General features: G+C 45.1%; 3 long non-coding RNA genes across 3 annotated transcripts in view; 2 read left to right on the top strand and 1 right to left on the bottom strand.

The window, feature by feature from the left end:
* Positions 1–19,586, top strand: part of LOC311436848 — a 39,548-nt gene extending 19,962 nt beyond the window's left edge. Inside the window, exons 2-3 of the long non-coding RNA XR_014693122.1 lie at positions 19,179–19,355; positions 19,435–19,586. This is a non-coding gene — a long non-coding RNA (uncharacterized lncRNA). The remainder of the gene's footprint in view (positions 1–19,178; positions 19,356–19,434) is intronic.
* The window catches only part of LOC311436850, a 56,939-nt gene that overhangs the window by 30,899 nt on the left and 1,335 nt on the right, over positions 1–24,705 (top strand). The window lies entirely within an intron of this gene.
* LOC311436851 lies at positions 20,247–23,514 on the bottom strand. The gene is made up of 2 exons (XR_014693125.1): positions 22,978–23,514; positions 20,247–21,334 (listed from the first exon to the last, which is right to left on the bottom strand). It is a non-coding gene; the product is annotated as an uncharacterized lncRNA (long non-coding RNA).

Genomic DNA, 24,705 nt, shown 5'->3' with positions numbered 1-24,705 from the left:
TGCCTGTTTCTAACATTGTTTTGCTATTTATTAATTTAAGTAACACCCAAGAGACATAGATAAGATGAAGTCCCACTGAGGCAAATACTGTGCAAATGCATAGTAAAAGTCCCTGCTTTGATGAGTTTACAATACAAACCCCGTTCCTTTGATCAACAATACACACTGGACTGCTGTGCTAATCTTGGTCTGTTCTGAAGCTGTCAGGTTTCTCATTTATCCTCTATTTGATCCTGTAAATTGCAGAATGAAGTCCTTAGATTGACAAGATGGCTGAGGTGGGAGGAAGGATTAAAACACAGTGGAAATGAGGGCAACAAAAATGATGTAATTTCTGAATAATGAGTAAATCATGGAAAAGTGGCTGTAAAGATCTAAGTCTATGGTCATGAGTGATATGATCAGAGAATCACAGAACACCCTGAGTTGGAAGGGACCCATAAGGATCATCAAGTCCAACCCCTGGCTCCACACAGGTCTACCCCAAAATTCAGAGCTATGACTAAGAGCACAGTCCCAACGCTCCTTAAGCTCCCACAGGCTCGGTGCCGTGACTGCGTCCCTGGGGAGCCTGTTGCAGTGCGCGACAGCCCTCTCAGTGAAGAACCTCTTCCTGCTGTCCAGCCTGACCCTCCCCTGTCACAGCCTGACCCCATGCCCTCGGGTCCTGACACTGGATAGCACTACAGAGAACAGATCGGCGCCTGCCCCTCGTGAGGAAGCTGTAGGCCGCCATGAGGCCTCCCCTCAGCCTCCTCTTTCCAGGCTGAGCAGGCCCAGTGCCCTCCGCCGCTCCTCCTACGTCTTCCCCTCTAGGCCCTTCACCATCTTCGTAGCCCTCCTCTGGACACTTTCCAACAGTTTCACATCCTTTTTGTGCTGTGGTGCCCAGAACTGCACACAGTGGGCAGAGAGAAACCTCACAAAGCTCAACAGAGGCAAATGCAGGGACCTGCACCTAGTGAGGAATCACGCCATCCTACATCCTGGGCTCCTCACAAGCAGGTTACAAACACTGGTGGAAAACAGCGCTGAGATCCCCCCCGGCTGTGCAGGGCCTTTCCAGGAGCTGCTGGCCCTGCTCGCGCCTCCTCAGGTGCCCTCACGAGGGCCCTCGGGGCATGAAAAAAGCCCTAAAAAAAAAAACAAAAACAAAAAAAAAAAAACAAAAAAAAAAAAAAAAAAAAAAGCCCTGCCAGCCATCATCCCCCGCCCTGCTGCACAACGCCACTGCCCCGGAGTCGATCGCCTTAGCGAGTGGATGGAGATGGGGCAGGGTGTTGCCTCTTCAAACACAAGAGCTGGGAGACATCATGGAAATGTGGTAGGTGGCTAAGCCGAGGTGTTGTGTTTTTAACCCTGGTGAATGTGCACTGGCCTTTACCATCCCTTCCCCAACACTGTGGTTGGTCATTGTTTTTTCTTGGGTAGCCTGGCATGGTCAAAATCTTGAACAAGAAAACAGGCATGTCCTTGTTGTGCCAAACAATTGGATTTGTTCACTCCCAGATATTACCAGCGGCTGCCTCTTGTTGGTCTCCCTGATGTCTCCTGGCCTTAGGAGCAGCTGTTTGTCTTAAACTCGGGCCAAAATAGTTAACTAATTCAAAAGTCTTGGAGGTCATGTAAGTAAGGCTGGAGTCAAATAATGAAGCTCAGAAAAGGCTACAAGTAGATGTTGAAATACATTCCAATTATGCACAAATGTGGAGATAACATTGGCAAGGAGGCTTGCATGGCTGTGTAAGGCTGATTAATAGTGTGGCTCCTTCAGACCCACTGCCATAGCTCAAGGGAGTGTGTGTGGACTTAATTCCCAGGGCACTAAGCCAGGGGTTTGGGTGTCTGTTAAAGGAGAGGCCACTTCAGTTGACACAGCAGTCCCCTGAATTCTTCTACCTGCTGTGCTGCTCCTCTCTGCATCCCAGACGTGAGCAACCACAGCTTGGGGAGCTGTGCCCCACTAACAGAGGTACCAGGGTCAATCCCAAATGGTGGTAGAGTAGGAAAGGGATGCAAGCAGATGGTGTTTACTACATTGCTGTCCTACTATTTCTGTGCAAGAATTGTAGCTGTTTTTAGCTTATGTTCTATACTGAGTGATTTTTGAGGAGATCCAGGTAGCAGCATTTGCCATGGAGGTCAACTAAAGCTTGCATGATCTTGGAAAATCAGGTCTTGGTTACCTAAACCATGGGGCTTGGATGTAAACATTGATTTCTGGAACTCATGGCCTATGATATTTATGCCCGAATTGTGGGGAGGCCTTCCTGTGCAATATATACTGTGGGTGCAAGATTCTGGTGTGCTAAATCAGGCAATTTGCAAGCATTCGTCAGCTTCAGATGCCCTTAGGTTTCACCTATAGAGTACCTCTTTGGAGCTGTTTTAATACATAGACATGCCATGCATGCAGCTGTTTTCTGAATCCATGTAGTTTGGGCAAGTCATCACTTTGTCTTTGGACAATGCACTGACGTTGAAGGTTAACCAGGTATTAAATTACCTAAAGAAAACTGCAGGAATATAAGTAATGCAAACTTTCCATGACAGAAGTATCTGTACAGTGCACATAAGTATATTCTGCATACTGTGCACCCTTTCCTCTTTGAGACCCAATGGGCAACTTTGAGCAATGTTACCTGCAGAGACAGTGTAATCATCACAGCTGTCAGTAAAGCCTACATTAATGTGTCTTGAAAGTGATTAATGGGTTTTGACAATATCATTGCATTTCGTATTTAATCAGATTATGCATCTGTTAGGAATGGTGCACTCCTAACATCTGCAGTCAGAACCAATGATCTGCATCCAGATCATCAGTTTGGCAGGAGCGTGTGACGCGGTACGTGGCAGGTCTTTCACAAGCTCAAGCCATGTGCTGTCCACGGGGGTTTGTAAAATCAAGGGTGTTCACTTGCAGCCTTCGAGTGTGTATGGACGCATTGTAGCCTCCTGTTTTGGTGGAAGGACCCAAAATGGCAAAGCATTACAGCCTCAAGATAAAATGAACCGAGCATTTTACTGACATGAAGGCTGCTGTGAGCTAGCATACATAAGCCTCAGTTTATGTATGCCTACTGCTTACTTGGTTCCCAGCTCTGCTAGGTGTCTCGTGCCACTTCTGTCAAGCTCTGCCTGAAGACTAGTCTATGGGCTTACCCTAATTTTCTCTGGGCCTCATGTTCATCTCCAATTTGGTAGCACTTCACTATGCTACAGGGCTGTGGGAGGATGGAGACATCGGCAAGTACGATAGCAGGAGAGGTTTAGCTGTACAATAGAAACATAAAAGCTATGATTTGAAGATAATTATAATCATATTCAGGCAGATCTTCAAATACACAGGAGTCACTGCCTGGAAGTACCTGGAACTAAATGGATGTACTTCAGCTAAAGGCTGTCGCAATACATCTTTTAGAATACTTCTGCTTCGAGATTTTTTTTCTGAAAAGAAACTGTATAATATCTACATTACCAGTCTTTTGTTTTGCTTCAGCCATCAAGACACTCATCAAAGAGGATCTGAATATAGTATCACAAATGCACACAGGCCAAGAATTTCAAAAATTCAATTTGGAGTATCTTTTGTACATACAGCATGAAGGACCTCCCTGAAAGCTGCTGAGGATTTTATTCCTGGGCTCCACTGCTATGCTGTGCATAAGGTAGTCCTTGCTGGGAGGGAGCAGGCAGGGAAAGGCAGTGAAGCTGAAAATAGTGTGCACAGCACAGTGCACACAAAGATTTTCCTAGGCACCCAACAGGGAGCACTCACTGGGGCAGCCCGTCCTGAAAGCAGGTTGGAGGGATATGGCAGGGGATAAGCAGCTCTGTAGAGTGAAATAAGTTACTGGTGGCATCCCACAGTGAGGAGCAATTGTGGCTCTGAGCAGCCCCATTCTTTCGTCTTTGCTGATGTGTCTCGGCACTTAAAAGCAGACTATAAAAATACACTCTGGGGTGAGCGTGAGCAGGAGCTAAGTGTGAGCCTTTATCATAGTTGCACACTATCTCCCTAGGATTTGTTGGATTGCCACCATTGTTCGATGATTGTTAGCCTCTGCTACCCTACTGAACCCCCCGTGGGATGTGGGAGCAGGGTTTGCAAGGGATCTGCAGCTTTCATGGGGAAACGATGATTTCTAGTTTCACCTTACTCGTTTCTTCCTGTCAGTGGCTTTATGATATGCAGGGGCTTAAGCAATCTCACACTTCTTTTGGAAGATGAGGTCCCTGCTTTGACAGACTGAGAAGAATTAATTTTCCATTTAAATACCAGCTGTCACCCCAGACTGGTTGCATGACCATCCACGTCTGCAGGGCAATTTTCTTTTCAGAAAAACAAGTCATCTTATTTGCTCTGTGAATCTTTAAAATGGAGGATTATTGTTTCTAAATAAACAATAAGTAGTTAAAAGACATTCCAGCCGACAAGAACAGAATAACAGCCTATAATTCCCTTGTCGTGACTATTGTGAAAGGCAGTGTGTTATTGGGCAGGCTGATGTCACCTCTCCGTGTCTACTTGCCTTCAGAAGTGTCAAAATGTGTCCAAATGTCCAAGAACAGATGCAAGGAGCTGCTTGGGGAAATTATATGCTGGTATAACAAAGATTTCAGGGATTCTCAATTTGCTTAGATAAATCATCAGTTTTGATACAGGGGGAGGGAAGAAGAGTCTCTTGTTCAATGTCATCTCCAAAACGGTCTGAGAGTCTATTCCAAATTTCAGTCATTTGTATGCTTTTTGCAGTGAGGTTGGAGCCTTGTGGTGAGGAAACCCTGACTTTATCCAGCTGGGGGGTGACTGTCTCTTCTGCTGTCTCTTCTGCTGTTCAAGCACTGAACGTTTGGGAATAAGAAATAAAAAGTGAGGTACTAATGAGGAGAGAAGCAGGATAAGACTCGGAGAAATCACTTTTCAGGAAAGCATTTGAATGTCCATACTCCCCTGGGCAAGGAGCAATGTAAGTGCTAACAGAAGTGCCTAACTCAAGGCCTCCCTGGTAGTTTCTCCTGGGTGGGTCAGTTTGGGTCCGTTTCCATCTTGTTAAAGTATGTTGGCTGGGGAATAATGAGTAAACTGGGTAAAATCCTGAAGAGAATAGAGCTTGATTGCATTTGGATCGGAGCATGGTACTGTCCTAAAGAGTCGGAAAAGACTCCAGGTAAACATTGGCTGAGTGAACACTGCTGGCTAGGAACCTGTTCCCCTTTGCTTGGCTTTTTGTTTGCCAGCTGGGAAACCTGTTTTTGTGAGCTAGCCTGAATTTCAGCAGTTGAGCTCTGGGAGTTAGTGTGGGTACAGTGCCTGGAGGGCTTTCAGCATGTCCCTTGCACGCTGTTAGAGAACTGCAGCTGGATTCGTTTTCCTTCAGCACTACATTTCCCTGCTGAAGAATTTTGAAATACTCCCAGCTTTTGAAGGTGAGGGAAAAATCATAGCTATAAAGGCTTACTGAATTTAAGAGCCTGAGAGCTGGTATAAAAACTGGCTCAGGCTTCATTAAAGCTGTGCATCATGGAATCATTGAATGATTTGGGGTGGAAGCAACCTTGAAGATCATCCAGTTCCAATCCTTCCACCAGACCAGGTTGCCCAAAGCCCCATCCAGCCTGGCCTTGAACACCTCCAGGGATGGGGCACCCACAGCTTCTCTGGGCAGCCTGTGCCTGTGCCTCACCACCCTCTGAGTAAAGAATTTCTTCCTAATATCTCATCTAAAGCTACCCTCTTTTAGTTTAAAGCCATTACTCCTTGTCTTATCACCACACCCCCTGACAAAGAGTCCCTCCCCAGCTCTCCTGTAGGCCCCCTTTAGCTACTGGTAGGCCGCAATAAGGTCTCCCCAGAGCCTTCTCTTCTCCAGGCTGAACAACCCCAACTCCCTCAGCCTGTCTTCATAGGAGAGGTGCTCCAGCCCTCTGAGCATCCTCGTGGCCTCCTCTGGGCTCACTCCATCAGGTCCATGGCTTTGTACTGGAGACCTCAGCACTCCAGGTACCGCACTGGCATGGGAAACCATCATTGGGATAGGAAATAGTAGGGATGGTGATGGCATCGTTCTTCAGGTAACCTGGCTGACATTCCACGGCTGCTCCACCCTGACAGGAGAAAACACCTGCCAGCCTGGGAGCTCAGCCTGGAAAGCCAGCCTGGGATCTTGGCCGTGAACTAAGGGCCTCATTGAATGTCATCCCTTCCCCTTCAGAAATCACCTTCCCCTGAAAATCATTGCTGCAGTTTGAATTCATGGGGATGGGAAATGATCATGGAGACAGGAAATTGTTGGCACCTCTGGACTGACGTGTCCATGGGGCACCACTAAAATCAAAAGTCTAGTTGTGCGTTTGACACAAAGACTCTCAGCTTGCCTGCTCTGAAGTTGCCATGCTCTGAAGTTGCCCAACACCTCAGAATAAACCAACGTCAGATTTTCAGAAACACCTAGAGACAAATTTTGAAGTCAGTTGTCAGCCCAAAAAACTGGGACTTCCGTGGTCACATCTTTGACTGAAACTGTCCAGGTTTGTGATTACGTACAGACTTCTAAATCTATGCTTATCTGAGCTAGATGGTTGCACCCTGTTTTTTAAACTGGGTGCCAAAGCTCATACCTACAAGTGCATGCTGTGTACCCATCTGTGATGGACCCAGCCCTGTCTGTGCTTGTGCTATATGGGATACGGCTGAGACTGTTTCTGCTGTGAGCTTCGTTACTGTATGCAGTTAAACATTTCTCCTGTGCTCTCCCTACTAGCCTGCCTCCCTCAGGATTCAGTCTAGCATTGCAAACAGCTTTAAATACTGCAAGATAAAAGCTCTTTGAAGAGTAACTCTTTGCCTGACATGTCTTGCCGTGCTACTTACATTCAGTCACCAAGCTCTCATCTGTAATTTCACTGGCAATCAGCTCTGGTCTAAGACTTTGAGTTGGCAAAGTAGAGTCCTGGTGCAGGAACTATGGTGATTTCCTACATGCTTAGGAACAGCAGTAGGAACCCTCTGCCACTGGGAAGCAGCTCCTGTCATGTTCCACTGAAACAAACCACAGTTGTTACTTCTCCAGCATCCCTTTTTTGAGTCCTCGTAAGGCTGGTTTGATGGTCCTGAGAGCCCTATGTTACGTCAAAAGTTGTTTTCAAAAAGGACAAATGAAAAGAATAGAAGTAACTTCTCAATAAAAACAAGTGTTTATTCTACAGGGGAGCAATGTGGTGTCAAGGCTTTAGCAGTACCGAACTGGTGATCTGAATTATTAGTAGCTCTGCACGAGTGCTTATTCAAGAAAATCAAATTATCTGTATGCATTCAATTTCAGCGGTATTTAGCACTGACTCACTCAGGCTTTTCTGAAAATTACAGCCAAATTCTGAGACCTGACACTGTTCCACAGCATAGGAGATCTTTGTGGGGAATCTTTTGCATCCCTTGTGAGCTCAGATCATCCTTAGAGAAGAGAACCAGAGATGTTCTTTGAAATTTGTGCTTCCTTTGCGTAGCCAAATGTATTATGCTCATCTTTCACTATTTCTTGCATTTTGGGGGCCTTGTAATTTGTCATTTACCCATGTAGCAGCCATACCTCAAACTAATACTGATATTTAGCAATTAAGATGCCTAACCTATTTGCAGGTCCTACAGAGTCTGTCAACTACTGTTCTGCTCAGCCCCAAGCGTTGGTATTGAGAAGATACAATTCCCAAGCTTGCTGCACTCTGACATCTTTTGATTTGATTCATCTTTTCCGAGCACTAGGTGTGTATATATATATGGATAAATGTATACATACATACAAGACAATGAGAGTTGCAAGGAGTACAAGGCTCCTGTGAAAACCTGTGAGCGTACCGATGTGCATTATAAAAGCTGCAGCTCATAATAGCTACAGCAATGCAGAGTTATTTTCTTTTTCAATGAAGTTTTCCATAAAATAACCATTTCCCTTTATTATGCAGCTACAGTACTTACGCTGGAAAACTTTGGAAAAAAAAGAATGCAGAATAGATGTGACCTTAGAAGGGAACATGATAAATTAGGCTTGTGTTTGAGAATTCAAATGAGGTTTGCAAACTGGTTAGCTTGATTCCGAGCCAGGATGATCTTGTAAAGAGTGGGGAAGATGATAGCTGCAAACTAGACATTTGGCTGTTAAATTCTACAGAAGGTCTTTTTTGCTTTCTCCTGCTTTTTTTTTTTTCTCCCCTTCTTTGTTTACTCATTAGCAAACCCTGGTAAGTGACATCCTTCCACGCTGCGAACTCGGGTGAGGAGTTTTAACTTCTTGAAAGGACTTCCTCTTAAGGGCTTTGTCTTTGCTCGCTGAAGCTCTCCAGCACGTTGAACTGGGGTTGTGTGAAATATTTCTTCATCTTTTCTAAAGGCTACAGAAAGCAGAGTCTGCTTTTCTGACAAACTAGTGAGGGAGGAGGGCAAAGGAGTCAGCTATCTTGTAGGCATGATACAGAAGGACTGAGGAGAAAAGCTTTTTTTTTTTATATATATATTTTTTAAGTTCTGAGCTCTCTATTTGCTTTTTTAATTGTCAGACATCTAGCAAAGCCGAAGCAGCACTGAGACCAGGTGAAAGAAGGAATGAGAGTGAAAGAGGGTGCTGATGGGTCCAGTATGGAAGTAGAGCACAAAGAACAACCTGCAGCAGCTCCTTCCTCAGAAGAAAGCTTGCATCTGTAATTCAGCTTGGTATTTTGAGCCCCCATTTAACAGCTGAAAAAAAAAAAAAAAAAAAAAAAAAGAACTTATGGGGTTATTTTTTCAGAATTTGAAACCTGGTAGGAGGGGAAGCTTCTTCAGAGTCAGGAACACAAACTTTGTGCAAATGGACAAAATGGTTTGCTCTCATCCAGTTGTCTTGTATCTTCAGGGGTGACTCTATTCTTTCCATTGCTTGTGCAGGGGTGGATTAGAGGATGAGCAGCATCCTCCTGAGGTCAGGAGCACTGGTGCTGCCGTTGTGATCGTTGCAGTGGTCCTATGGTCCACTATGGTCTCCTGAGGGCTACAAATGCCTGTCTGGTACCCCAAGCGATGGCAGGGCTTGCCCCTGATGTCTCATTGTAGGGGCTGTCCCCCATCCCCTTCACTTGCGTGTGGGTCTTTAAAACTGGAATTCAGGCCAGGGCCACCTGCTTGCATGGCTTGTGTCTGCCCTATTTTATGTGTCCAGCAGCCCCTGCCAAGTTGCTTGAAGCTCAGCTCTAGCTGGGTCTCCCTGCCAGGGCTTTCGCAGCTGGAAACACAGCCACGAGCAGGAAGCTTTCTGGATTTCAAGCATGGTGTGTTTTCAAAAATTGTTCAACTCTGGTGTCTGCTTCTCACTCAACATTTGGGCTGCTGCTTTGTGTCACCTTGAGCAGCAGCTACATGATTATTTTTTTAATTACATGTGTCTCAATGTGTGTTTTGTATGAGACCCAGTTAGTTACTGCTTGCTGCTTTTGTGAAGAAGGGCAAAAAGAAGATGTCTAATCTTGAGAGCTTTGTACGTAAAGCTATCAGTCAAGGACAGGCATAGATGTGTAAAACAAAGGTGATGTTTATAAACAGTGACTCGGAGATGGCTTATTTTAAATGCCTGAATTTGCTTCTTGAATTATTTGCTACAAAGGAGGCATCTAACAAATTCTGACCATTTTCTTGAATCTAGTAGCTGCATCCAATTCCAGGGACATCAACTTTGCTGGACTGCATCAAATCCACATGCCGCTGATGTCTGTCTAACACGGTGGCCTGTACCAAATGCATCGGGCAGCTGTAAGCATCCTGCAGTGCGACAGATTGTCTAAGAATAAAGTTTCCTTCCACGGCTAAATAGTTAGAGGTTGATCCAACTCCCAAAGTAACTTTACTGAATCTTTTTCCTTAACACTGATAGCATTCTGTACGTTGAAACAAATGCTGCTGCTTTGAATGCGTCTGAGGTATCTTCCACTGGCATCTTGTGGTCGAGTTCTGCAGATTAGCGGTGGAGAGAGCACTTTATCCCTTCTTTATCTAGCATTTTTTTACTTCCACACATGTCCCAAATCTTATTCAGAATGTGAACAATAAATCTTGGCGGAGCTGGTTTATAGAATTACTCTCTAGCTGCTTACAGATACCACGATTTTGTATAGTTGAAATTTCTCAGAACAAATAACATTACTAATGTTATTTCTAATCTTTCTTGGGTGTATTTTCTTAACTTTGTGTTTATCAAATCTCGGGGTTTTTTGTTGGGGGTTTTGTACAAACACTTATTTGGAAATGACATTATCTTTTAAAACTATGTAGTACAGCCAACAACTCTGGAAACTGCACTCAATTCAGACTCCAAAGACGGGAGATAGTCTTTAATTTCAGAAACCATGCAGTACTGTAGGTGCTCCATCTGGGCCCTCACTGTTCTTAATTTCCTCTGCTGAGGATGGAAGGCAGCTCTTGTTCCAGCTTAGCAGCTGCCATTTACAGGTGGATGAGATTACTGATATTGCAGTTCATCATTCGGACCACCAAAACCTCCCACGAAATTGGCTTTAAACTGAAAATACCTTGTAAGTGCTCCACGATGAAGTTGTTCCTAATACTTCTGTTCATAAAGAGAAGCTGGATGCTGCAGACAGTGACCCACCTTTGGGGGCTGTAATGAAGTTACGGGAGCTGAGATGCAGCTGTAGGCTTCTGAACTTGCATTTACCAGGTGGCTCACACGCAGTGGTGGTAAGCAACCTATGAAAAGTTCCACTATGGACTCAGCACTGTGAAACACTTCAAGCATGCTCTATGAGCCAAGCTGTGGCTGTGCAACAGCACTATTTTCTCTGCATGCCTGGCATTTATCTGTTCACTAGAGCCTACTTCTGAGGTGTCTGAAAACTGCAAAGACTCCCTGCAGGCTGCGCTGCTGATAGGTGGTATGGGTCGTGTTAGTTTTCATTTCTATGCCCCTCATATTTCAGTTTGGTATCTTTTTACCAAAAGAGCTTAATTTACTGTTGTGCTTCCACTAAACTGACCCTTATTGTTGTTTACATTAGAAACCACTGAAGTAGGTAGAAAAGAATCGAGTGTTTCTGCCAGTAGGTGATATGGATAAGCAACCAAAGTTTATTTAGCATTGTGCAATAAGAAGCTTTTCTAGTGAAAATGCTATTGAAATGAGGTGCTGCGCTAAGGAATTGTACAAAGGAAGCTGGTGGCAGCAACCGGGACTCCCAGGGGATGCTGTCCATCCTGGAGTCCTGTCCACAAACTGCAGCCTTGTAGGGGTGTTGTTGTAAGAGCTGCCTGTTGGCTGGCAGGCATGTTTGGGATGCAAGGTGGATGGAGCCACGTGGCGACATCAGGATGAAATGCACGTCAAGGCCAAAAAGCATTCCTCAAGAAAAGGTCATCTGGGCTTCACGTGGAGAATAGACTAGGAAATCTGTAAGACTGGTTTGCATTTGACAGTCAGTAGGACGCACTGTCAAAAATCAAAAATCAAAATCACAGCATATGAAACATTGGTCAAACAATCTCTTAAACTCCTTTATTTTTGTAATGAATTTATATTTCTGGCTGGCAGCATGTGTGAGATGCAGCTAATAGTTAATCCGAGGGCACTGTAGGAGCAGTATCAGGCTTATCCCTCCCATAGTGCTGTCTGGAGACAAAATTCCTAACTGTGCTGGAGCACTTTCCACTGAAATAACAGCACGGTAAGGGGAGTCCTGACATCAGCCCTCCATGAAAAATTAAATCCACAGATAATGTGCCATTTGTAACTCGCCGACTACATTGCTCGTGAGCAGTGCAGGGGAATCAATTCCCTAGTTAGTACAAATTAGTGTACATCTTTTTTTCTGAATGCTGAGGAATATCAGGTTACGGGAGTTCCTGCTTACAAGGTCTTTTGATTGGGAAAGTGACTTGTATGTCTCGTCGGAAAATGCTTTTTCCGTTGTTAAGACACATTTTGCCAACGTAAGAGGCTCCAAAACGTGCTGAAGGAATGGGATTGCCACCATACCTGAAGTCAGGCTCATAGTGGTTTGCTGTTTACCTGCAAAGGCAGTGCACTTCCACAAGGGAATCTGCGTTTCTGTTCTGAAGGATGAGCAGTCAGATGAAGTGGGATCAAAATCACGGAATATCCAGAGCTGGAAGGGACCCACGAGGATCGTCAAGCCTAGCTCCTGGTTCCAGGGCAGCTTAAGAGTTAAGCCGGATCGCTAAGACTTGTAACTCATTCTGGGTATTCCTTCTGTATCATTCACCTTGCCGTTGAGCTGGAGTTCAAAAGATCACATTGTGAGACCTCTTAGTGTCTTGAATAGCAATTCAGTCCTGATTAATGTCTGTTTGTAAAATACCGGGACGGCATGAATGCAATTTATGTTAAAAATTACCAATGCTTATCTTGCTGTCTTGAAAATGAGACTGCAACTGTGTCCAAATCTGCTAGTTATGTATTTAATAACATGGGAATTTTAAAATTGGCCCAAACCTGTTCCTCCCGAAGCAAGTAGTAAAACTCCAATTTAGTCAAATAGAAGAAGGATTAGATAAATGCTGACTGCTTGTAAAGGCCCATCTGTTAACACTCAACTTCAGTAGAAATTTTCCGTCCGTTCTATTTTCAAGACTAGATGACTGTATGTTCACTAATTAGAAGCACTGTTAAAATATTTACTATCTGAACTATTTCAAACACATGAAAGGATTAATGAATTTTTTTTTCAGAGCTTTCTCCTTCAGGTTTTCATTAGAAAGATCTCTACTTAGCTAACCAAAACAAACCCATAAATGCTTACCAAAACCTAAATACTTGTTCCTGTAACTATAAAGATCCTCCTCTAACACCTGAATCTCTGAATACTTGTGGAACTAACCTTAATGTGTATAGTGTTAAGGGGTCCTGGGCTTTATCGATGAACCTTCAGTAGGTAGAAAACAGCTCCCGAAGCCAGGCGAACTTGAAACTCCTTTACAACATGTAATGTTGAACGATAATTTGTTTCCCAATCTCATGCGTGTGGTATTTGTTGGAATTGATAGTGAATGACTTTCTTCCTGAGTGGCAAAAGCACTGAAAGCAGCCAGATGGTTAGCAGAAATATATGGTATATTAGCAGACCACGACGGTTTGCTCCCATAGTTTTTCTTGGGTTTACTGGCAACTGAAACAACTTCTCAAACTCAATGTCCAAATGTATTGGGGAAAAAAAAATGCAGTTGCTTTTGGAGTAATAACATAATTACTGTATTTAGCTGTCTTCCCCCACACCTGTCCCGAGTACGACTAACAGAGTAAGTGGAAAAATACATAGCAATTTAAGCTACTAAATTATACCACAGTGTGGTAGTCTAAATTTCCTTTCTGTTTGAGAAGAGACCTGGCTTGTGTCCGCACAATAAACTATGCTTTTTTTTTTTTTTTTTTATAATGTCAAAGTAAGTGAAATCATATGTCCCAAGATTTATAGCGAACTGCACAATAATTGCCATTTAATCTGATACTCATTTCTCTGGGCTAAGTAACCAATGTTCTCCCTAGGATGAGACAGGCTGGCCATTAGCATAATAAAAAGACTTTTGTTTTGCAAGACAGCTAATCTGGCTCCACTCAAAGCTGCTCTGGGTGGAGTTCTCTGGGACCTGTCGTGGTGTGAACCAGGTGAATATCTGATCCAAGGTGTCAGAGGACATACGCAGGCTCTGGCTCACAGCTTTACCTGTTCTGATGACACACTCAGTGGTAGAAAAGCCAGCAAAAGCTGGAGAGCTCACTGCCTTGTCAAATCAATGGGGCTTTTGCTAAATAACTCAGTAAATCATTCATCTGCTGCAGCATCTTAAATGTGTATCTAAAAAACACAGTCAGGCGAGTCCTGTTGTGAGTTGGTGCTTCAAAGAAATAATTTGGAGTGGTTCATCACAGAGACTTAAATAGATGCCTTTCAACTTTGTGATGAAGCCAAGAAGAAATGAAGAATTAGGAAAAATAATAGCCAGGGTGTTTAAATAATTCAGTCACCTCGGGCACCTGCTGGGAGTGCTATGAGGTCTCATAAAGAGAGCTTGAGTAATGACTGAACTCTTGTGGGAATCTTTGTATTTTGATAGAAGTGGGGAAATTTCACAGGACAAGACGGGATTAAGAGTAGACTAAATTTAGGGAATCAGATTTCAGCTTCCAGCAGTTGTAGGTTCTGTGAAATGCTTCTGCCACTTCACTATCACGCCAAGTTTTATCATCACTCTGCCTCCAACCCCTGTCTGAAATCAGGGTCACATCTTGCTCCACACAATAGAGATATCCTGGAAGAAAGAGCCTCTTCCTCTGCATTTAAGCAACAAAAGGGATAAGACAGGGTTGCAGAAAGCTGCGCAGTAGCAGGGTTGAATCTCAAAGCAGCAGTCTCCTGGTACCCAGCTCAAGGCTGCTCTTGGAGCTCACAGTGAAACCAAGATTTGAGCTTAGGTTTGCTCATGCAAATAGACCATGCATCTGTGCTACTCTGGTGAAATTCCAGCAACAGGGGAATCGCATTAGAGCAAGAAAATTAGAGGAATAAATGGTCTCCTGAGGTCCCATCCAAACTGAGCTTTTCTGTGATCACAGGATAAGGCTTACTTTGCTTTATTGTAGCAAGCCTGTAGGGGAGAAAGTAAGATAGAAGGCATTTGCTGTATCTTTCAGAGCAGGCGGCACGGAGGAAGGTTAATATGTTTCACGTGGCTTGGCTGCAGGGTGGCTGTTTTGCTTTTTCTTGATATGTCTAATAGAGACAAACTTCATTCACGTCTGCATAATCCATTAATTGGGCTGGTGCACGAGTCATTTTCTTACGCTACTCGTTATTAGGAAACATCTTGGATACCTATCAGGGCGCTGCAAATCAGCCTCCAGGAGAACTTTTTAGAAAGCCTCGGTGCCAAAGTCCTTTCAGGCATTTCAGTTTGTGGTAAAACTCTACACAGCAGCTCCCATTTTACTGACATCCATCCAGGCAGTGGAAAAAGGAATCTAGCACTTGAACGCAGCCAGGACTGCTCAGGCTGGGATCAGAGTGCTGGTGTGCTGAGGATGCAGCAATCCAAAAAAATTAAAAAATAAATATGCCTTGCAGATCTGACATATCCATCAATCTTCATTCAGCAAAGCATTTAAGCCTTGCTGAACTCTTAAGCACATGCAGATGATTTTACGCTATTCCAGAAGAGGAATCTAATTACGCTTTCTGCTGCAGTCATTTAGAGATCACCTTTATGGAAACCCTTCCATTTGTCCGAATTCAACACCTAAGCACCGGCTACGGGGGAAAATATTGCAAATGGTTTGTTTTGCTGATACTGGATTAGACTGAGCGGTGTGTGACAAAGGCGTGTTGTAGTACATAACGCACCTGCATCCCACGCTGTGTGTGGATGCGTTACTTAACTGAACGTGGTGAATTGATAATGTGCTGCAATTATGTTCGTCTCACATTTAAGCCATCCCACATTGGAATTTAGAGAGGATACGAGGCTACAGCAATGGAGACCTGCCAAAATTAGCTGTCTTTAAGCACTTTAAGGTCCTCCACTTGGCAGATGGTTGGCAGTACGGAATGAGGTGACACCAAAGGGCAACCTGCCTGCCAGGAGGACCGATTTCAGGGTAAGATCTTGCTGTGGGACCTGCCTGGTCAATGGGTTCCTGTTATTCAGGCTGGTGTTTGAGTCCATCTACCTCGTAGAGCTGGGTTATTTTCATTTAGGTGGGCTGGAAGCATCCTCTCAGAGAACCTCGGCCCTTTCTAAGGGGCACTCGCGCTGGCGACATGATGGAAGGAGAGGGATGAGCTGTTGGTAATAAAAAAGAAATATTTGAGGGATATTTGGGTCATGGGATCTGGGGGTCTTGAGTCTAGCGAGGATCCCCAGTGGAGGCATTTTGGTGTCAGAACACGTGGGGAGATGGTGTGGCCTGCCCCCAGTGTCACGATGTAGTCCTCCCCTGTGGGAACAGCAATCCCTGGGTCACAGCAGCATTTCTTCAGGGAGACGTGCAGGTTTGTTTAGATCTTATTTACTGATGAGACCCTACCTCTGTCCCGATACTTGACTGCTGTAATTAAGCTTCGTTAGTGTTAAAAGCTGTGCCCTCTTCCATTTGAATCTGCCCCTCTTCTGCTCTCGGCTGCTGCCTCGTTACATCTTTCTCCATTAATTAAATGGAAGACGGACCACCGATAGCCAGAACTTTGCACTAAGCTCTTTGTACCCCATTCCTAAGCTACCTTTTAATCTTTGTTTTGGTAATTTAAGCAGAGTGCACTAATGAAACCCGTTGATGCGAGGGCTTTTTCTCCTTCCTCAAACTACATTCATGGCAAAATTCTGCCTCCTCTCCAACTTCCCGGCATCTTCTCAGACAAGGAAAAACTGGTTGTGTGTGCTGCCTTAGCCGTGGTGTCAGACATGTCCTAGCAAACGCTCCTCTTAAACAGCGAGAGGCAGAGCCATGCGACAGCTTTATGGCAAGTAGTTTAAGGCACAGCATATGTAAAACACATTTCAAGAATCCTTTAAGGACCCAAAATTGGATCCTTCCGCTGGTGACAGCTCCTGAGCGCTCCCACAAAACACCCCTTCAGGAGAAGAACTTGCTTGGAGCAGCATTTGGCCCGTCTGCGAGCTCAGTGTTTGGGTGCTGTGGCTGTGACTGACTTACCAGGGTAAGCTTTACCCTCTGCAGAAATGCCAACGCGCAGACTGTGCCACATAGGCTCTAATTTGGTAGCTAAAATGAGAGAGGCTGGGAAGAGACCCATCTTACGGATGAATTTTATATGTTAAAGGCTCTAAAATGTGGGTGCATTGGAGGGGTTTGGAGAGGTTTCTTAGGAAGTGGGTGAAAAGCAAGGGATGCAGATGAATGTAAGATCTAACTAGGAATATCTTCTGAGGGAAGTTAACAACAGACAAAAAGACACAACTGCTCTGAAGGCGTGCTCTTGCTTCATACTCTTCCAGGATTCATCCCTGTATCAGAATTGTATTGTAACTTTCAGGCCTCATTTAGGTCTTTTGAAGTTTGGCACGAATCCCTTCCTTTCCCTCAGTGGGCCGGGCTGGGCTGTCATGTTGGCTAATAATTTATACATCAGGGATGCACCAACGTGACTTCCCACTGCAGATACGCTTCTCCAAGTGACACAGTCTTTTGAGCATTTAAGGTCTGTATTAATGCTGGGCAGTTTTCCCAGTGGCCGCCAAAGGATTTAGAAGTGCCAGACACACCATTTTTCAGGGGCACTTGTGCTTCTAACTTCTTTCAGAGCTTTTTTCAGAGCTTTGCAGCAGCGCACTCCCATCGTGGCACGGGAGCGAACTGACTCTGCTGAAAGGAAGGCAGAATCGACCAGCTTGTCGTTGTACGAAACAAGCACGGAAATTAGGAGAGGTTTTCAGGACAGCATCAAGCAAAGACAATTGCTTCTGTCACACTGGGCAAGGTGCCTGTTCCTGGAGATGCTCTGGGTTTTGAGAAGCTTCTGATTTCTCTAGCCTGCTCTGCAAGCCCCAGGGGACCGCGTGTCATGCTGCAGCACTGCTTGCTGAGACTGAGCCTCCACCACTTTCCGCTGCTGCTGTCTGCTTGGCAGCATCTCTGGGAGCGAGGTTTGGGTTGTGCATCAGAGCCACAGAACGGGATCCCTGGGAAGAGCCCCTTCTGGGAGAAACAGGCTGGCCCTGCATCCTTGTAACAGCATTTCTTACATCATCATTTAGGGTCTCTGCATGTTTCTGCACTCACGTCCCTGCATGCTCACACATAACACAGGCAAACAATGTTTGCTGCCACTCGTTTCATTCTTCCCAGCCTCTGAAGCAGGTTGTGAACACCTCTGCGGGTCCTAGCTCACTGGGAGCCGTCTGTTTACCCCATTACTTTGTCAGTGGCAGATCCCGTGGCCTGAGCCGAACCTGTGCTGTTTGTTTTCATGCCGGGAGGAAAAGACAAATCACTGAACAAAATGGTCCCCTTTGGGAGGCGGCACGATGTGCTTTCAGCTCAGATGGTTGATAGGACAAGCCAGAAGCTGCATCGTACAGGCTCACGGGAGGCAGAATTCGACCTCTGAAGGAAGTATTCCACACACCCACCACTCCCTTCTGCTAGGCGATCTGTGAGCACAGCCCAGAAGGCCTCTCTGTGCTGGGAAAGCACCGTGTCACTCGCATTAGGAGTCTCTTAGTAGGCTATTTCTTCCCTGACTGCATCCAGGGTATCTGCACTGACTTCCCCTCGTGGCTTGGCTCCTTGTCTCTTCGTGCATTTTCTTTGTAGGGGGTGGTTATTTCCTCTTGCCCATCTCAGCCTTTGCTGCTCCCAGAACTGGCCAGGTACTTTGCTGCTGAATATCCTCTGCAAAATTCCTCGGCAAGAAATGCACAGATTTTTCTTCTTCACTCGTATCATATACTCTGAAATTCACACCCAGGTGACATACGGGAAAGAGTGAGCTCTGCTATCGAGTGAGAGCATTGATTGAGAGTTTTGGCACCAAATGCTGTGAAGTAATTACCAGCGTGAGGCAAGCAAGCTTGCTCGTGCTACCTCCGTGCAAGCATACACCTGCAAATCCAGAGTTAACACACACACAGAAACAATGGCACCTTGTTGATGCAGAGCAAATTGCTCCAAATGGCATGCACAATCTGTGTGCTTCTGAAACCAGGCTTACTGGAAAAAAAAAAAAAAAAAAAAAAGACAAATTATGTAAGCAACTTTCAGCTATTTAAGTGCACAATCCAGCTTGAGAACTCATTAGCAGATCGCGGCGTGCAATTTACATGCGCTGCCGCAGCCAACAGCTACCCAAGCAGCCTGGAGAGAACGACACTGCAGAAGGAAACTTTGAGGTTCGGTGATGTCTTACCATGGATGGCTCCGGGCCAGGAAGCGCACAGCCACCTACTGTGACACAGAAACCTGCCGGAGCTTTTGGGAAGGGAGGAGGACCAAACAAATCCCCTTCATCACGTATGTTCCCAATGACACTCGCAGGCTGTGCTGCTGGGCTCCCCTTTGCCTACCTCGACCCGAGTGCCATGCGTGGGTGCAGGTCGCAGCCCATGCACTGCACGAAATCCAGTGGCACTACTACTCTACCTTTTTATTTTTCTTCTTATTATTTTCTAGGGCAGCTGGAGAAATACTTCTCTTGATACCTTCTCATCCACTCAGTGGGGAGATGTGGGACTTTGTCTCCTCCTCCCCTAAGAGCCCCGAAACCCAAATTTCCACCTCATTGGAGAGAATGCAATCTTGGCACTCTGATCTCTTCTGGAGAAGATGGAGCAATCCCTGCCCTTCTGTGTAAGCAGTGCTTTTAATAGCTGAGATTCCCTGGATATCACAGGGAAAGAAAGCTCACCTGACTCACTCTTCCCTCTAGGGAGTGGGACGTTCCCTGAGGAGTAGGAACTGGGATTAGCTATAGGATTTCAGTGTAATCACATGCTCTGACCCTAACCACTGGATCACCATTGCCCTCAAGCAGACGCTTCTCCTATAGTTACACCCAGCCTGGACTTTTTAGTCATGCTACAATTCACCACCACTGAGCTGATCAAATTATCACAGTGTCTGGTTTACAATATCACTGATTAAGTCACAGAGGAGGAAGCTAATTATAGAGGAGCATGCTATTTACACACAGAGATGCTGTAGCAAGCTCTGCGGGAGGCAGATGGAAGTATGCTGAAAGAAGAAAGGGCACACGACAGCGAAACACAACTTTTGTGGGAACGCCAGAGCCTCTCCTCCTCCTCGTCAGGCATTTCTTGAGGATGGTGGGCTGAGGAGCTCTTGGAGTTGGAGGGCAAAGCTCCAAGAGGCCACGTTAATTTTATTACTGGGTCTGCGACCATTACTCTACAGCCTAGAATAGCTCAAACGTGTTTTTTAATGTCAACCTACCAGCGTATCCTTCCTTGAACAAGCATTACATAATTGCACTGAATCACAAAATCAGAATATATGGGATTGTTTGGGGAGGGGTTATCTTAATAAAGAACGATCTAATTCACATCGATCTTCCTTTCGCTAACACGTTTAAGGGTAAGTGTACTTAGGAGCCGACCACATCATAAAAACAAGGTCTGGAGTCAAATGGGAGAGAGCTGTGGCACAACCACAGCGTGGGTACTTACTCAGAAAATTCATTGAAGCAAATGGAGCCGATAACTATCTTCAGTGCACTCGAAGTGAATCGTCTTAAATGCAAAACAATTTAATATCGCTTACATTTGACGTTGTTTTCTGCAACAACCAGGGGTGTTGTTGCCTTCCAACTTTACAATGGGAAGTACAAGTTTCCGGAACATGAATCTGACATTGCCTTAATTTGTCTCCTGCGTGATGGTTTACAAAGGGAACGTAGCAAAGAACTGCTGATACAACAGCTTTTACACCTATTTAGCATGAGTGTTAAAGCCAGTGAAAGATACGGGGCCAACTAAGGCTCACCTGCCTTATAAATCCTCTGGTATAAAGCTCTCTGACTTGTCACAATAAGAAAGAAAAAAATATTCCTGGCCTCTGCCAGGAATTCATGGAAATGCTGCTTTGGCTGTCCGGGAAGCCTGCAGTGGAACGGCAAGCTGCTTTGGCAGGATGGCTGGCAAGCAGTGATGAACACAGGCTGAGTTTTTCCAACAGCAGAGCACGCCAGGCCTGTCCCTTGCTAAAAATGGCAGATAAAAGTGTAGCCTGCAAGCTACACCAGTTCTCATACAGCATCGTGAAAAGAAGGGGAGGGCTGAAAGGACTTTCCTAGACAACATACGTGACCCCCTGCTGTCCCATCATCAAGCTCCCAATAATCCTAAGTAGGCAGAGAGCAAGCAGGAGGAATTGGCTTACTCCACTTGGGATGGTTCTTGAAGGGCATTTAGCAGACCATTTTCGGCTTGAGAGGCCCAGTTAGCACAGCAGGCAGAGGGGAAGGCCATCATTTCCTCCTGGTGTGAATGACCACTGAGAAACTGAGGTTGCAGGAGAGCTGTAAGCATTCACTTCTTGAGGGCGAGCCTTGAAACAGGGGTAATCTATTTTGTTTAAGCAGCAGTCAGCTGGATTTTGAGATCTGCTGTCCGCAGCCTGGCAGGTAATTTTTTGGAAGAGGAATGGGACGGAGGATGCGACTGAAGATGTGAAACCAAGGCAGGAGATGTGTGAACTATCACTGTCTGGGGTGTCAGTAATGCCACCTCGTCCACATCCTCACTGAAAGCCTGAGCTATCAGCAGGCAGTCGGTGCTTGCGGTCCAACACCCCTCCTTGGGATGCTGAGGCTGAGACAGAGGGAGAGACAGGCTGTCAGGGCGCGTTCACACAGAGGAAGGAACAGGCTGCTTGAAAAACGGAGCCGAGACAGGAGCTATTTTATTTTCTCTTCCTTCAGCTGGCACGACCTGGGCTCCGGGTGGGCCATGTGCGGTGTGGTAAACGCTTGATGGGAACCTCACGGAGCCAGGCTCGCCTCCGCTTCTCGGAAAGAAGGGCAGAGCAGCAGCTGGAGTCCAAGCTGGGAAAAGTCACCCTCCCACAAAAGGAAAAAAAAAAAAGGCATGTATTTGAAAAGACAGGGAGAGGTGATGTGGTATATGGCAGCACAAAGAATAGAGAGCGGGCCTGACGTTTTTACGACTAAAGGTAATTAATTATGTGGGAAACTCCCAGCATGGAGAATGTCAGCAGCCCGATGGATTATCCCTCTGGCTGTGCCAGAGAGGGATACGCTGGTGCCAATTTGTGGCGGTGGGTAGAAGATCCCTCGTCAAAGAGAAATCAGAAATTCAGCATCCTCCAGGTGCACGGGTGGTGTTGTGCTGTCCCACACCTGGCTGCGTTATCGCCGTGTCTGAGGAAGGTCGGTCTGCTGTGTCACAGGGGTAAGGAAAACACATCCTGACCAGCTGTGGAAAATTCAGCCACAGATTTGTTCTGATTAGATGGTAAAATATTGAGACATAGATTATCGAAATTCTTATCAGGCAGTGTTAGCCAATACCCTACTACTTTTCATCGTGATTCCTTCAGAAGTAAGTTGCAAAGGCTTGAAAATAAAGCCTTTTGGATAATTGAGTGGCCTAGTATTTACTTTCTGAACTGGTCTAAGGAGGATATTTTAATGCTGTGGACAGACCTGCTTAAATGTTTATAAAATCTAGGTATAAAATCCTAATGAGCAGTAATCTGCCTCTAATTCCTCTAAAGTAGTCACTAGCCTGAACGACAGGGCTCGTATGACTTTCTGTGAGACACATTTACCTCCTGCAATTCATTTAACTCTAATTCTATTGTAGTTTATATTTGGTTGGTTTTATTTTATACTTAATGGTAACTCTATCTAAGCACAGGTATGTTCCTAAAAAAAAAAAAAAAGAAAGAAAACAAGCAGGTTTGAGTAGTCCTGGAATAAGATTCTTCTAGCTGTGGCTATAATAACACCACTAATGTTTAACAAGCCACAAGAACTGGAAGAATAGAATAATTTACTTGGCCCATAAAAGAGCAGAAGTAGTTACATAAAATGAACATATCAGCCTGCTTTTATTCCTATTCCACACAGTTCCCTGTAGCTTATTTCATTTTAGGCTCTTTTTTTTTGGAGGAAAATTAATTCAATGATGATACAATTTCTTCTGGGTCAGAGAGACCAGGTTAGCCAGAAAGAAATAACTTCTCAGCAATAGTGAGTGAATATTATGCTTCCTGGCTTTCAACCCTGTTACTAGGACAATAGATGGATATAAATTTCAACAAACACAAAATAAGCCCAATTGGAGAGCTACTCCAGAGGGACTCTGAAATGAGGCAAAAACAAATGGATTTATAGAACTAGAAAACAAAATACTGCGTTACTTATATCACTTTTCTTGAAGGCATAAAAAAAAAGATATTAAAAAGTCATTAGCCATGCTAGCTTAGTCACCTGAGAATCTTTGGGAATGACACTTCAATTCCACTTCCATAATGACCATGTGGGTTTGTGCAAGCGGAATGACAACGGAATTAATTCTTCTGGAGAAGCTTCTGCGCAGGGATGATGGTGAGGCATTCCTAGCACCTCCGAGAGGGACTTCTGCTCCAAACACACTTCTAAAGATCAGGCCCTGTGTCAGCTCTGGTCGTTGCGGCTGGTATTTCAGCCCATGCTACGTCTGCAGAAGTACTGCTGCCAGCGTGGAGCCATAAAGCAGTGCTTGCCAGCTCCTGTAGAAGTCTCACTAGGTATCTAGCAACCTTCCCAGTTGTCCTATAGCTTTATGTCTTACAGTTTTATAAGTCTCTGCCTTGTCCCCCTTTAATTTTGTACTTTTTACAGTAATGCCATAACTTTAGAGGGAGGATGAAGACTACCGTGAGTTGGCTGACATTCTCACTTGGCAGTCAAGAGTGAGAAATCCTCCTAGGAGGGTGCACCTGCAACCCTTTTATGAAGAAATGAGCTTTGGGGCATACGTCCCTCTGCTTACAGCCAATATACTTCAGCACTGAGCCCAGTAACTCAGCAGATACTGACTGAGCTCCACAGGAATGCATGGGGCTCTGCCTACTTTCTTTAGCGTAGAGTGGAATTTGTTGCTGTATATTCTACATTATAACCCAACTTTTTGTCCTGTCTCGGTGCAGGAGAAATAACAAACCCATACACAAAAGTAATTACATTCTGTGAAGCGTTGACTGGGAGCGAGAGCAATTGGTTTCCATCAAGTTTATTTGCTAGCGTGCTTCCCAAATTTTGGAGTGAAAGATGAGCTCGTGGAATCCAAGCCTACATGTAAGACCTACATGCATGGATATTTGAATTTCCCCCGAGGGATTTCACAGTGGCCCAGGCTGGAGCTATCAGTGCTGTACGGATGTGTTTGCTCAGATGGAGTGACCAGAGGAAACGTGATCTCGCTACTGGGACTTAGCACTGCTGGTGCTTTCAGCCCCAGAAATCCTTATGGCAAAAGGGGGATTGCGGAGAGCAGCCCCTGCCCTGTTCTGCAAGGCAGGAAGCTTGATCTCGGGTCGGTAGATATTGCCAGCTCATGTCTCTTGCTTGATTTCTCTACTGCACCATCGAGTCTACATTTTTGCTTCGTCTCCAGCTGTATGCGATCCTAGGGTATCTATGATAGCATGGACAGCGGGAAATCAAGGTAATGACAGGGCTAGGAGAATAACCATTAATTCTGAATACAGTCTATCTTGTGCTTAGATCTTATTTGTATTGCTTCTCTTAGATTTAAGCCCATAATAGCCCATGATTGCTGATAATCATCACAGTTGAGAAATCACTGCTGAATAATATAATGTTTTGGAAGGAGACAGAGGGACAATAAACGAGGAGATCTGGTGTTCTGCAAACCACGGCTATTTCTGCACATCCATGCTTTGCTGGGAAAACAGCCTCTCCTTGCCTCTTGGCTCTTCTTCTAGTCCTCCAGAGCAAGGGTGAGGGCACATGCCAAGCATGAGCATCATTCAGGGTTTTTTTGTTTTTGCATCTGACACAGCAGGGTGCAGTTATCTCCCCTGATATCCAGAGGCTGCTATCCCTGGCAGAGGGGCTTGCCTGCCCCTGGCTTAGGCAATCACACTGCAAATAAACGTGTCACGGCTCTGCTAGCCACGTGGGACCACGTTTTTAAGGAAGGAGTCAACAGAA

The sequence above is a fragment of the Aythya ferina genome (genome assembly GCF_964211825.1).
Source record: "Aythya ferina genome assembly, chromosome: 4".
In the NCBI taxonomy this organism is placed as follows: domain Eukaryota; kingdom Metazoa; phylum Chordata; class Aves; order Anseriformes; family Anatidae; genus Aythya; species Aythya ferina.
This window is presented reverse-complemented; position numbering and strand designations above follow the sequence as displayed.